Genomic DNA, 12,323 nt, shown 5'->3' on the forward strand with positions numbered 1-12,323 from the left:
GGTCACCTTCACAACGCACAACAAGAGGTAGAAGACACTCAAAGTCAGCATAAACGACGAAGGGACATTGCTCCTGGTAGTGAGCGTTCTTAAACTCCAAGAACTTTTTATCCTCTATAGGCATTTCCACATCGAGCAGTCAGTGAAGTCCCTTTAGAGATACTCACTTGTGCTAAATGCATCGAGACATCTACAGCAAAAATACTTTGCACCGTTATGTTCGGACATTTGGATGGAAAGTAGGCAGGGCACAGTTTTCCTCCACACATAGTGATGCTCATCGCCCTTGGAGATTAGCAAAAGGTTTCCATATTTAGGGTATTTTCCAGCTAATTTGAGAAAGTAGAGAGGTCTAGCTATTTTACACTTGGCTTCTTTGTTGTACACAGTGTGCTAATCTTCACCTCATCTTCTGGATCATGAAGTCCCATAGTGTATACATGAATAGAATTCCATATCTATTTCTAGGACATATGCAACACCCTTTCAAATTTTGGAATGACATGAAGTTTTATTGGGAATGAGATACCTTGGAAATTATAATGCCCACAGACATCAGAAGTTTGGTATGTTCTCGGATGTCGTGCATGTTTGGAGTAATTTCTGTCGCTAGCTGGAAGTGACGATGCAAAACAATAACTATCCTCAAGGTTCTGGACATTAATACATGCACGATTTAGTAGTACATCTGCTGGATCCCCCCTCCCCCCCCCCCCCCCCAATAGGTCGATCAAAGACATGTGAGTACAAATCAAGGTGGAGTACAAGGTTGAGCTCTTTCCTTGACCCCCTTGCCTGCATCTTAAAAAAAATGGTCTGGTATGACGCTCTTGGTAAAAGTTCCAAACCACTCTATGATCGACTCGCCCCAAAACATCATGCCAGTTCCCCCTAATTTGGACGATGCTCTACTTCTGAACACCACCACACTCCTTTTGGGGACGGGGAGGGGTGCATCAGGTCACAGTACAGAACAGATTTGCACTTAATGATAGGGTATTATTCATCACTGATGTATGTAGGGGTTTCATTTCCAGAACTGCCTGACAAATATTACGGAAACTGGCAGGATCTCGGTAGTGCACATTCGAGTTATCGAGAGAGGCAAGTAAGATCCTGTCCCACATACGTCAGCAATCATTGAGAAGTCCAGTGGCGCCACAGGACTTCCTTGGTGATTCATAATAGCACAGGCGGGGATGCTACTGACACTAGGCGCAACGTGATGTTGCAGTCATCTCGGGTAGTTGGGATACTCGCGAGATGGTTCAGGGCATGGAGAGCGCTGCCCATACCTTGATAAACAAGTCAGAATCACGATGCCACGCGACAGACCAGCCTGGAACGTTGACGGTCTGGGCTGCAGTGCAGATGTTGACGGACGCGGCTTCCACTGCTGTTGGTGCCTCGCAGTCAGCCACTAGCACAACACTGCAGATATCGACAGGGCTTTTTCTGCAGCATAGCTGACCGCCACGGTCGCAGGTTGGAATCCTGCCTCGGGTATGGATGTGTGTGATGTCCTTAGGTTAATTAGGTTTAAGTAGTTCTAAGTTCTAGGGGACTGATGACCTCAGAAGTTAAGTCCCATAGTACTCAGAGCCATTTGAACCATTTTGCTGCATAGCTAGCTGCGGGTACATCCACTGACCAGGCTGCTGCTATATGGCTGGCTAAGGATCAGCTGCTGCTGCTGCTGTAGGTGCAAGGCTGCCATCCAGTATCACATCCAGATAGCCTGCACAGACAGAGGGACGAATTATATTAAGTAGAATGTCTAATTTTTTTTTAAAAATAACATATTTAGACATCTATAGTGTTTCTACTAACTTTCAAAATTCACCATCTCTGAATCAGTCAATGAGATCCTTCTGGTCACTATCTCCAGCAATAGTCCCTTGAGCTCAATCAGCATACTGAGTGTTTCTAGAAACAAACAAGAATACATCAAGTTAATAACATGTGCATGCAACTGTATGTTGGGTGTTAGCATTGTCAGAAGAAGAAGAAGAACTACTACTATTACTCACACATTTGCTCTTCGATGCCAGTCGTCATGCTCCAAAAACTGATGCTGGAGAAAGGGGGAAAGGGCTCAGCACATTCTCATGGGATTCATTATGAAGTGCACCTACAAGCAGACAAGACCAAATGACGTTAGTAGAGCAAGCATTCAATTCTATTCAATTGTGTGTTGCAATTTTTAGAAGAAAAATTGAAAGAACTGTTACTCACAAAAGCAATCCTCGACAACTGGCATCATCCTCCACGAGATAGCTGTGCAGAATGGTTCTGGTTCAGCAACTATGGGATCTCCTGCACATCATCATCGTCTTCGTTAGTGATAATGGGAGACCGTGGTGGTGTCGGGTCGGTTATTATAGGGCTTGGCTGTGGCACTGGATCCATATCCATGGCCTCGAGTGCATTGAACACAACAGACAAAAGCAGAAAGCATAACCGCAGGTAACTGCACGCACGCACGCGCACACACACATACACACACACACACACACACATAGAGGGAGGGAGGGATGGAGAGAAACTAGTGCTAACTTTCACATAAGGTAGCATTTATTCATCTGACATCCTCTGGAACAGCCAACTGCTTCACCAGATCCTCAAGTGCACTGTCACTCAACAGGATTGATAGTACGCTCCTACCTGCAACAGAAGACGAATAAGAAGAAGAAGAAGAAGAAGGAGAAGAAGAAGTTAGTCATCAGACTGCAACTAATAAAAAAGGAAATACCTACACACAGAAAAACAACGCGAACAGAAATAATCTCCACGTGTGTGTATCATCAGAGATGAGTCTACGACTCTTATTAGCGACGCCATTGTCGTCAGCAGCAGCAGAGCGATGCTTCATAGTGCTGACAGGATCTAGATATGAAGGAAGATGAACAGGTGTAATAGCAGTGCGAAAGAAACGGTTGCTTGAATCGTTACTGTTGAGAAGCACTAGCCAGGCTGCTCGATAGGGAGGTTAAGGAAATACTTGGATAGCTAACGAGAACCACCAAAGAGTTGCTTTGACAAGTCTACTAACTGGCAGATATGACTCCTGCCGGGGGTAAGGCTCGAATGATCGTCAGTGACGAAGCACCCCCTTGATATAGGCAAGAGCTGCTTATTTCAACCAATGCGTTATCGCTGCATAGTCACTCTGTCTCCTGCATGTGTGGGTGCGAACCAGGCAGGAACTGATTGCTGCACTACTGGCCATTAAAATTGCTGCTCCAAGAAGAAATGCAGATGATAAACGGGTATTCATTGGACAAATATATTATACTAGAACTGACATGTGATTACATTTTCACGCAATTTGGGTGTATAGATCCTGAGAAATCAGTACCCAGAACAACCACCTATGGCCGTAATAACGGCCTTGATAGGCCTCGGCATTGAGTCAAACAGAGCTTGGATGGCGTGTACAGGTACAGCTGCCGATGCAGCTTCAACACGATACCACAGTTCATCAAGGGTAGTGACTGGCGTATTGTGACGACCCAGTTGCTCGACCACCATTGACCAGACCTTTTAAATTGGTGAGAGGTCTGGAGAATGTGCTGGCCAGGGCAGCAGTCGAACATTTTCTGTATCCAGAAAGGCCCGTACAGGACCTGCAACATGCGGTCGTGCATTATCCTGCTGAAATGTAGGGTTTCGTAGGGATCGAATGAAGGGTAGAGCCACGGGTCGTAACACATTTGAAATGTAACGTCCGCTGTTCAAATTGCCGTCAATGCGAACAAGAGGTGACCGAGACGTTGTAACCAATGGCACCCCATACCACACGCCGGGTGATACGCCAGTATGGCGATGACGAATACACGTGTCCAATGTATGTTCACCGCGATGTCGCCAAACACGGCTGCGACCATCACGATGCTGTAAACAGAACCTGGATTCATGCAATTTGTGCACCAAGGTTCGTCGTTAAGTACACCATCGCAGGCGCTCCTGTCTGTCCATGATAGTCTGATAGTCCATGATGCTGCAAACGTCGTCAAACTGTTCGTGCAGATGGTTGTTGTCTTGCAAGCGTCCCCATCTGTTCACTCAGGGATCGAGACGTGGTTCCACGATCCATTACAGCCATGCGGATAAGATGCTTGTCATCTCGACTGCTAGTGATACGAGGATCCAGCACGGCGTTCCGTATTACCCTCCTGAACTCACCGATTCCATGTTCTACTAACAGTCATTGGATCTCGACCAACGCGAGCAGCAATGTCGCGATACGATAAACCGCAATCCCCATAGGTTAGAATCCGACCTTTATAAAAGTCGGAAACGGTATGGTACGCATTTCTCCTCCTTACACGAGGCATCACAACAACGTTTCACCAGGCAACGCCGGTCAACTGCTGTTTGTGTACGAGAAATCGGTTGGAAACTTTCCAAAACGTTGTAGGTGTCGCCGTCGGCGCCAACTTTGTATGAATGCTCTGAAAAGCTAATCATTTGCATATCACAGCATCTTCTTCCTGTCGATTAAATTATGCGTCTGTAGCACGTCATCTTCTTGGTGTAGCAATTTTAATGGCCATTAGTGTATTACACCACAGCATCATGTGACACAAACAATTAAAATCGCTCACAAGGGGAAAGGCCTCTAGACCTGATGGGATACCAGTTCGATTTTACACAGAGTACTCGAAGGAACTTGCCCCCCTCCTTGTAGCGGTGTACCGTAGGTCTCTAGAAGAGCGTAGCGTTCCTTTGGAAAAGGGCACAGGTCATTCCCGTTTTCAAGAAGGGACGTCGAACAGATGTGCAGAACTATAGACCTATATCTCTAACGTCGATCGGTTGTAGAATTTTGGAACACGTATTATGTTCGATTATAATGACTTTTCTGGAGACTAGAAATCTACTCTGTAGGAATCAGCATGGGTTTCGAAAAAGACGATCGTGTGAAACCCAGCTCGCGCTATTCGTCCACGAGACTCAGAGGGCCATAGACAGGGGTTCCCAGGTTGATGCCGTGTTTCTTGACTTCCGCAAAGCGTTTGATACAGTTCCCCACAGTCGTTTGATGAAGAAAGTAAGAGCATACGGACTATTAAACCAACTGTGTGATTGGATTGAAGAGTTCCTAGATAACAGAACGCAGCATGTCATTCTCAATGGAGAGAAGTCTTCCGAAGTAAGAGTGATCTCAGGTGTGCCGCAGGGGAGTGTCGTAGGATCGTTGCTATTCACAACATATGTAAATTACCTTGCGGATAACATCGGAAGTTCACCGAGGCGTTTTGCGGATGATGCTGTAGTATATCGAGAGGTTGTAACAATGGAAAATTGTACTGAATTGCAGGAGGATCTGCAACGAATTGACGCATGGTGCAGGGAATGGCAATTTAATGTCTTGTTGGCTCTGAGCACTATGGGACTTAACATCTGAGGTCATCAGTCCCCTAGAACTTAGAACTGCTTAAAACTAACTAACCTAAGGACATCACACACATCCATACCCGAGGCAGGATTCGAACCTGCGACCGTAGCAGCAGCGCGGTTCCGGACTGAAGCGCCTAGAACCGCTCGGCCACGGCGGCCGGCATGTCTTGTTGTTTTTATCTCTTTTTTACATATATTAACATTTGCATGTAAGTAAAATCCTTTTCCAGATGGTTTTATAATTGCATTTAGATTGTCAATGTCGCGCGAGCAAGGACGAATCTCCACCACTTTGCCGCCTCCTAGGTGAAGTTCTTTGTTCACCCCGGTGATGTTTGGAATGTTGCTATAAATATCCAGACTAATCAATGCAATAGCACACTAACCTTTGTGTAGATCTGTTGGGGGGAAGTAATTTGCACTTAATACAAATGAGCGCTCTTTTCAAGACAGAGTGTACATCATGACATCTAAAGCTCAACTGATGTGGTGATTGCATGTTGATCGTTTTTATGCATTCATCAGGAGAAACATTAGACGGAAATGCCCATGTAGGTTTGAATTAGTCTCGGTAGCGTCGAAAACAGTGCAAAACATGGTTATTGGAAAAGTTGCAGTTGCAGTATGTAAAGCACATTATTCTATTTTCTGTTAACGTACACAACCCAGTGCATGACAGATCCTCCTGCGACATCTAAATTAATGAACCCACATTCCTTGCATTTCCAAATCGTCTTCGTCAAAGTATTCTGCATTAGCACACAACAAAATCTTAGAATTTTGAATTTCTTGACATGTTTAAGCAGATCAGTTTTGGTATGTGGCCTGTCAGCTAGTACAATTTCGAGGCCTTTTTTTAAAATAAACAGTCCAAAGCCCTTTCTTGTATGCTTTTAAATATAGTCCATTACCGATGGTGATGGCCTCTATCATCCTATTATGCCATTCAGATTCCTGTAGTTGCTCCTGAACGATTTGTGCATTAGTCATTGTTTGGGCCATGATGGCAGCTCCATCAGCCAATGACCCAATTACCTATAGTCCCAATAATGCTAGAGTTAGAAAAGGAAAATTTCAGCAGATGTCTTGGGTATTGGCAGAACCCTAGGCGTTTTAACATGAATTCTTCTTACTCCTTTCTTCTTCATCATGACACCTTTTGCCACTACCATCACTGATTGAGTCCAGTTTTTTAACTCCCAGTAGGTTTCTTCTTTTTCAGTGTGTGATGAGCTGCATTCATTATTAGTATGCGACGAGCCATGTTCATTATTTCTATGAAATTTATTCCAGCGCCCAATTTAAATTTGGTATGCATAGCTCTATCAACTCTGAATGCCGCAATAATTGTTCTACGCCTCTAACGCTTCTTCGATGTATTTGCTTCACATTATCAGCTAAAATTTAGTTTGCAGTGTGACGTTCTGCCAGACATTGATTTGCAGCGTGCACTAAATCATGCTCATAGTATGCCTCGTCAAGCAGATTAATCCCTTTATCACTACAAGTCAGCACTTTTTCAGTTTCTTCCCAGGTCCACAGAAACTGAATCAGGAAAGAGGTAGTTCATTATCGAGAATACTGCCACTTCCTCTGCTGATGCGCTTCCTAGCACTCATTTTATGCTACTGGGCTGTCTGAGGTTTGCCCACCCTGTTATATAGAAAACTGTGAGTGATCACCCAACTGCTTTGCGATGATGGAAAGTCAAGCCATTTCACTAAATCTCAGTTCCAACAATGCCTTATAATACGCTCTACGAGAAACACATTTAATTCAGTATTTTTTCTGTAATTCCTCTACATAAAACTCATGATGTTTACCCCAATATTGCTCTCGTATAAGATGTAGGATCTTGGGTTTGTCCTCTGTATTTTGGACACAGTAAATATCTCAGTTGACCACTTAGGAAGATAAGACTTCTAAAACACAGTTCTGTGGTTCGAAATGCGTATCGGATCACCTTGTTTTAACCTCTGCTTTCAGGGATTTGACATCATAATATGATTGTATGCTATATTCGGAAGACCATTCTCGCATACGTCGTAGGTTTCATCTTAACTGTACAATGTTCAGTTCGACTATGCAACCCAATAATGTGTGGGAGAATGTCTAGCCATGTGTATGAACCACGAACATTAAATTACACCCATGTGTGGGTTTTAATGGTTTTGTTCAGACACTCCATAGTACTCGCTTTCATGTGGAAGAATGTCAAATAGTGGTTTATTCTGTACTGACCCACTCTCGACTTGAAATACTCATTGTAAAATTCGCCTCCGTGGTCAGTCTGCAGGGTGTCAGTAAATTGATTTGTATCAGTCTGCAGCAGCTGTTCAAACATCTGTGCCATGTTCCTCCCAGGGTTTGCCTTCAAAGAAAGGACCCAGGCGAATTTGGAATGTTTATCTATGATCATCTCAATGATATATCTTAATACATTGGAACACTTTTTCTATCATGAGTATTCTCTGGTATCCACAAGATCAGCCTGTCATATCATCCAAACCACATATTATGACTAGTATACATTGCAAAATTTTCTGAGCAGCTCTGTGATTTTCAGAGACCTCCACCTCCATTATTATTGAATAATGCTTCCTTCTCAAAGCTCTGAGATGACATGTAGGGTGTACTTAAAGTCCGGGAACGCTTTCAATTATTTATTGAACAAGAACTAAACATTTACAGATGTCATTATATATTCCAGAGGTAGTGTGCTCAGCTTTTTATGTTGAATGTCAACGCCGTGGACTTTACCATGTTCACCGCTTAACACTGGTCTAATCACTTTAATGTATTTCCTACCGTTTGTGCTTTTTAATCGCCCCTTTGGATTGTCGTTTCGCCTTTGTGCATTAGTCATATCTACTATTTCAACATACGACATCTTATCTTTCGGCAAATACTTTCAGAGGATCGAAGTTTTTAGGAATATTAACTTCGCTAAACCAAGTTTCTCCTCAAACTTCCTGTCTCCAATATGGATGATGTCCTTCGTTCAGCATATAGGTAGCTTCCACAGCTTGACTGGCCCACTATGCCGTATCTAATTCGCTAGCACTGTGACGGATGATGAAATCATTGACAGAATATCGTTCTTCTACTTCTTTGTCATCATATCTTCTTCTTCTACAACCATCTGATACCACCACCGTGTGACACACCTGTTTACTCCTTTCTGTCATTGGTCTAAATGTTTCAGAAAGAGACTGTTCACGATCCACCTATCCCGTTGTGAGAGTCACAATTTGCAATGGATGGCTTTCCGTGCCTCTGTGACCTTGTGTTGTGTCTACATTCTGTCGCATACTGATAGCACTTTGAGACTGTATGAATCTTATGTACTCTGGGGATGATGGATTGTTCGCCTTCTTAACTCTTCTATCTCAGATTCAGGTCGCCGGACCCTTCCATTCGTACCCCTCATCAGGAATTCGTACAACTCAGTTTTTATAGTCATTCTCTTGATAAACCCATCCAATTCCATCAACTGTGCAGTGGTACTATCGTTGACAGTTTGGTTTTTCCCTCTACATATATTCATGTCGCTGGATTCTGTTATTTACTCTTCGACTATCGCAACGGATGTCTTGATAATGCTGCCCAAATCTATTAATCTTGTGTTGATTTCTTGCTCACCTTTCTGGAGTCTGTCATTCACCTGAGATTCACCTTTCGTAGCTGATGCCTTGATGATGTTTTCAAATTACGCTTAACTTCGGTTGATTTCTTGCTTCCTACACCAGAGGCTACCATTCAGCTGAGATTCACATTTCACTATCGCTAGATTGATGTTGATATCCAATTCCGTTAATCTTGCATTGATTGTCTCGATTTTTCTGTCAATCTATAAACGTATATTTGACTTACTCTTTAACCCAACGCAGTGAGCACACTACATCTGTATGAATTTGTCATAGCCTACAATATACTGACAGGGCTACATTTTGCTGCACTGTCTTTTAAGCTGAATCTGATCGAGGTTTCGCATATATCGGCCATCACCCAGTTTTTTTCCTTTTATCAGTAACCAGAAAACCATACTGTGAATTATTCCAACGAGCTCCTATATGGCGAAAAATTCATTGAATGATGTACCACTCTATACATGAGCTTAGTAAATATGCTTTAAATTCAAATTGTCCTGTTTGAAGGTTATAATAAGGTTTGTATTATCCCAGAACAACTGCTTCTTGATCCTTGAGTGTGTCTTGCTCAAATGAAATGTGTCAAGTTGCATACAACGGTCAAAGTAGACATATTTCGTGGTCTCATCCTAGTTTTCCACTGCGATGTCATCAGATATGAATACATTGTTTGGCTTCACTTTTTCAGGTGGTGGAATAACGCTACTTTCACTGAACGTCAGGTACGTTACCCCATCAATGCCATGCAGTATTTCCTGCAATAGCCGATATTTTGGTTGAAAAATTGATTTTGCAAAAATGTGTACATGCTCGAAGCGGATCCCTTAAGGATATGTTAACAGTGTTAGAACATGGTTAGTCTTTCCACAGTCGTAAGACCCTACAATTAAACCACGTGCGTTTTAAGGAAGTAAAGAGGCACTCTTTTCCCTCCTCCTGGTTTCTGGCATTATCATTGCAAGACCAGTGGGTTACCACATGACTCTGGTGAAGGGAATATTCCGTCCACTCCACTATGACGACAACTAGACACTCACATTAGCTTACACAGTATTTTACAGAAAATATACATGAGTCTCCTAAACTTTTACAAACGCTTATATACGGTAGGGTATATGAACAGATACAAGTAAGAGTAAAGTTCTGTACCTATATCTGGCACGCTTGGCTCCTACATTTCCACCTCCATTCTGGTGTAACGTAAATCATACAACAGAGTGACGGTTTCTTCCGACTGACACAGAGTTTGGTGAGCAGACATTTTTTAGCACAATGTGTAGAATAAACGTACGTGCGATTGCCACCTTAGTCGACCGTCTACCACATACTTTATAGAATAACGTATATGCAATAGATTCTCAAACGTCTCTTCCTGCATGCTATGCACTCTCTACTGTTAAATATTTTAATCGCTACAGGAAAGTCTCCTGCTGTGACAGTATGTTCTCTCAGTATAATTGACGGCGAGTGAATGTTGCTGTAAAACAGTGCGGAAATATGCATCACATAGTCAGTACCATTTATTCACAGACAATATCACTTTATCTTCACAAAATGAATATCAAGAGCTCAGTTGGAAACCCAGTTCTAAGCAAAGAAGGGAAAGTGGAAAGATGGAAGGAGTATATAGAGGGTCTATACAAGGGCAATATTCTTGAGGACAATATTGTGGAAATGGAAGAGGCTGTAGATGAAGATGAAATGGGAGATATGATACTGCGTGAAGAGTTTGACAGAGCACTGAAAGACATAAGTCGAAACAAGGCCCCGGAAGTAGACAACATTCCATTAGAACTACTGATAGCCTTGGGAGATCCAACCCTGACAAAACTCCACCATCTGGTGAGCAAGATGTATGACACAGGCGAAATACCCTAAGATTTCAAGAAGGATATAATAATTCCAATCCCAAAGAAAGCAGGTGTTGACAGATGTGAAAATTATCGAACTATCAGTTTAATAAGCCATGGCTGCAAAATCTAACACGAATTCTTTACAGACGAATGGAAAAACTGGTAGAAACCGACCTCGGGGAAGAGCAGGTTGGATTCCGTAGAAATGTTGGAACACTTGAGGCAATACTGACACTACGACTTATCTTAGAAAATAGATTAAGGAAAGACAAACCTACGTTTCTAGCATTTGTAGACTTAGCGGAAGCTTTTGACAATGTTGACTGGAATACTCTCTTTCAAATTCTGAAGGTGGTAGGGGTCAAACATAGGGAGAGAAAGGGTATTTACAATTTGTACAGAAACCAGATGGCAGTAATAAGAGTCGAGGGGCACGAAAGGGAAGCAGTGGTTGGGAAGGGAGTGAGACAGGGTTGCAACATATCCCCGATGTTATTCAATGTATATATTGAGCAAGCAGTAAAGAAACAAAAGAAAAATTCGGAGTAGGTATTAAAATCCGTGGAGAAGAAATAAAAACTTTGATGTTCGCCGATGACACTGTAATTCTGTCAGAGACAGCAAAGGACCTGGAAGAGCAGCTGAACGGAATGGACAGTGTCTTGAAAGGAGGATATAAGATGAACATCAACAAAAACAAAACGAGGATAATGGAATGTAGTCGAGTGAAGACGGGTGATGCTGAGGGAATTAGATTAGGAAATGAGACGCTTAAAGTAGTAAAGGAGTTTTGCTATTTGGGGAGCAAAATAACTGATGATGGTCGAAGCAGTGAGGATATAAAATGTGGACTGGCAATGACAATGAAAGCGTTTTTGAAGAAGAGATATTTGTTAACATCGAGTGTAGATTTAAGTGTCAGGAAGTCGTTTCTGAAAGTATTTGTATGGAGTGCAGTCATGTATGGAAGTGAAACATGGACGATAACCAGTTTGGACAAGAAGAAAATAGAAGCTTTCGAAATGTGGTGCTACAGGAGGATGCTGAAGATTAGATGGATAGATCACCTAACTAATGAGGAGGTATTGAACAGAATTGGGGAGAAGAGGTGTTTGTGGCACAGCTTGAATAGAAGAAGGGATCGGTTGGTAGGACATATTCTGAGGCATAAAGGGATCATCAATTTAGTATTGGAGGGCAGCACAGAGGGTAAAAATCGTAGAGGGAGACCAAGAGATGAATACACTAAACAGATTCAGAAGGATGTAGGTTGCAGTAGATACTGGGAGACGAAGAAGCTTGCACAGGATAGAGTAACATGGAGAGCTGCATCAAACCAGTCTCCGGACTGAAGATCACAACAACAACTTCACAAAATAGTTGATTTTCAAACACGGCTAAAGAACAGAATTCCCGA

Source organism: Schistocerca piceifrons, chromosome 3, assembly GCF_021461385.2.
Source record: "Schistocerca piceifrons isolate TAMUIC-IGC-003096 chromosome 3, iqSchPice1.1, whole genome shotgun sequence".
In the NCBI taxonomy this organism is placed as follows: Eukaryota; Metazoa; Arthropoda; class Insecta; order Orthoptera; family Acrididae; genus Schistocerca; species Schistocerca piceifrons.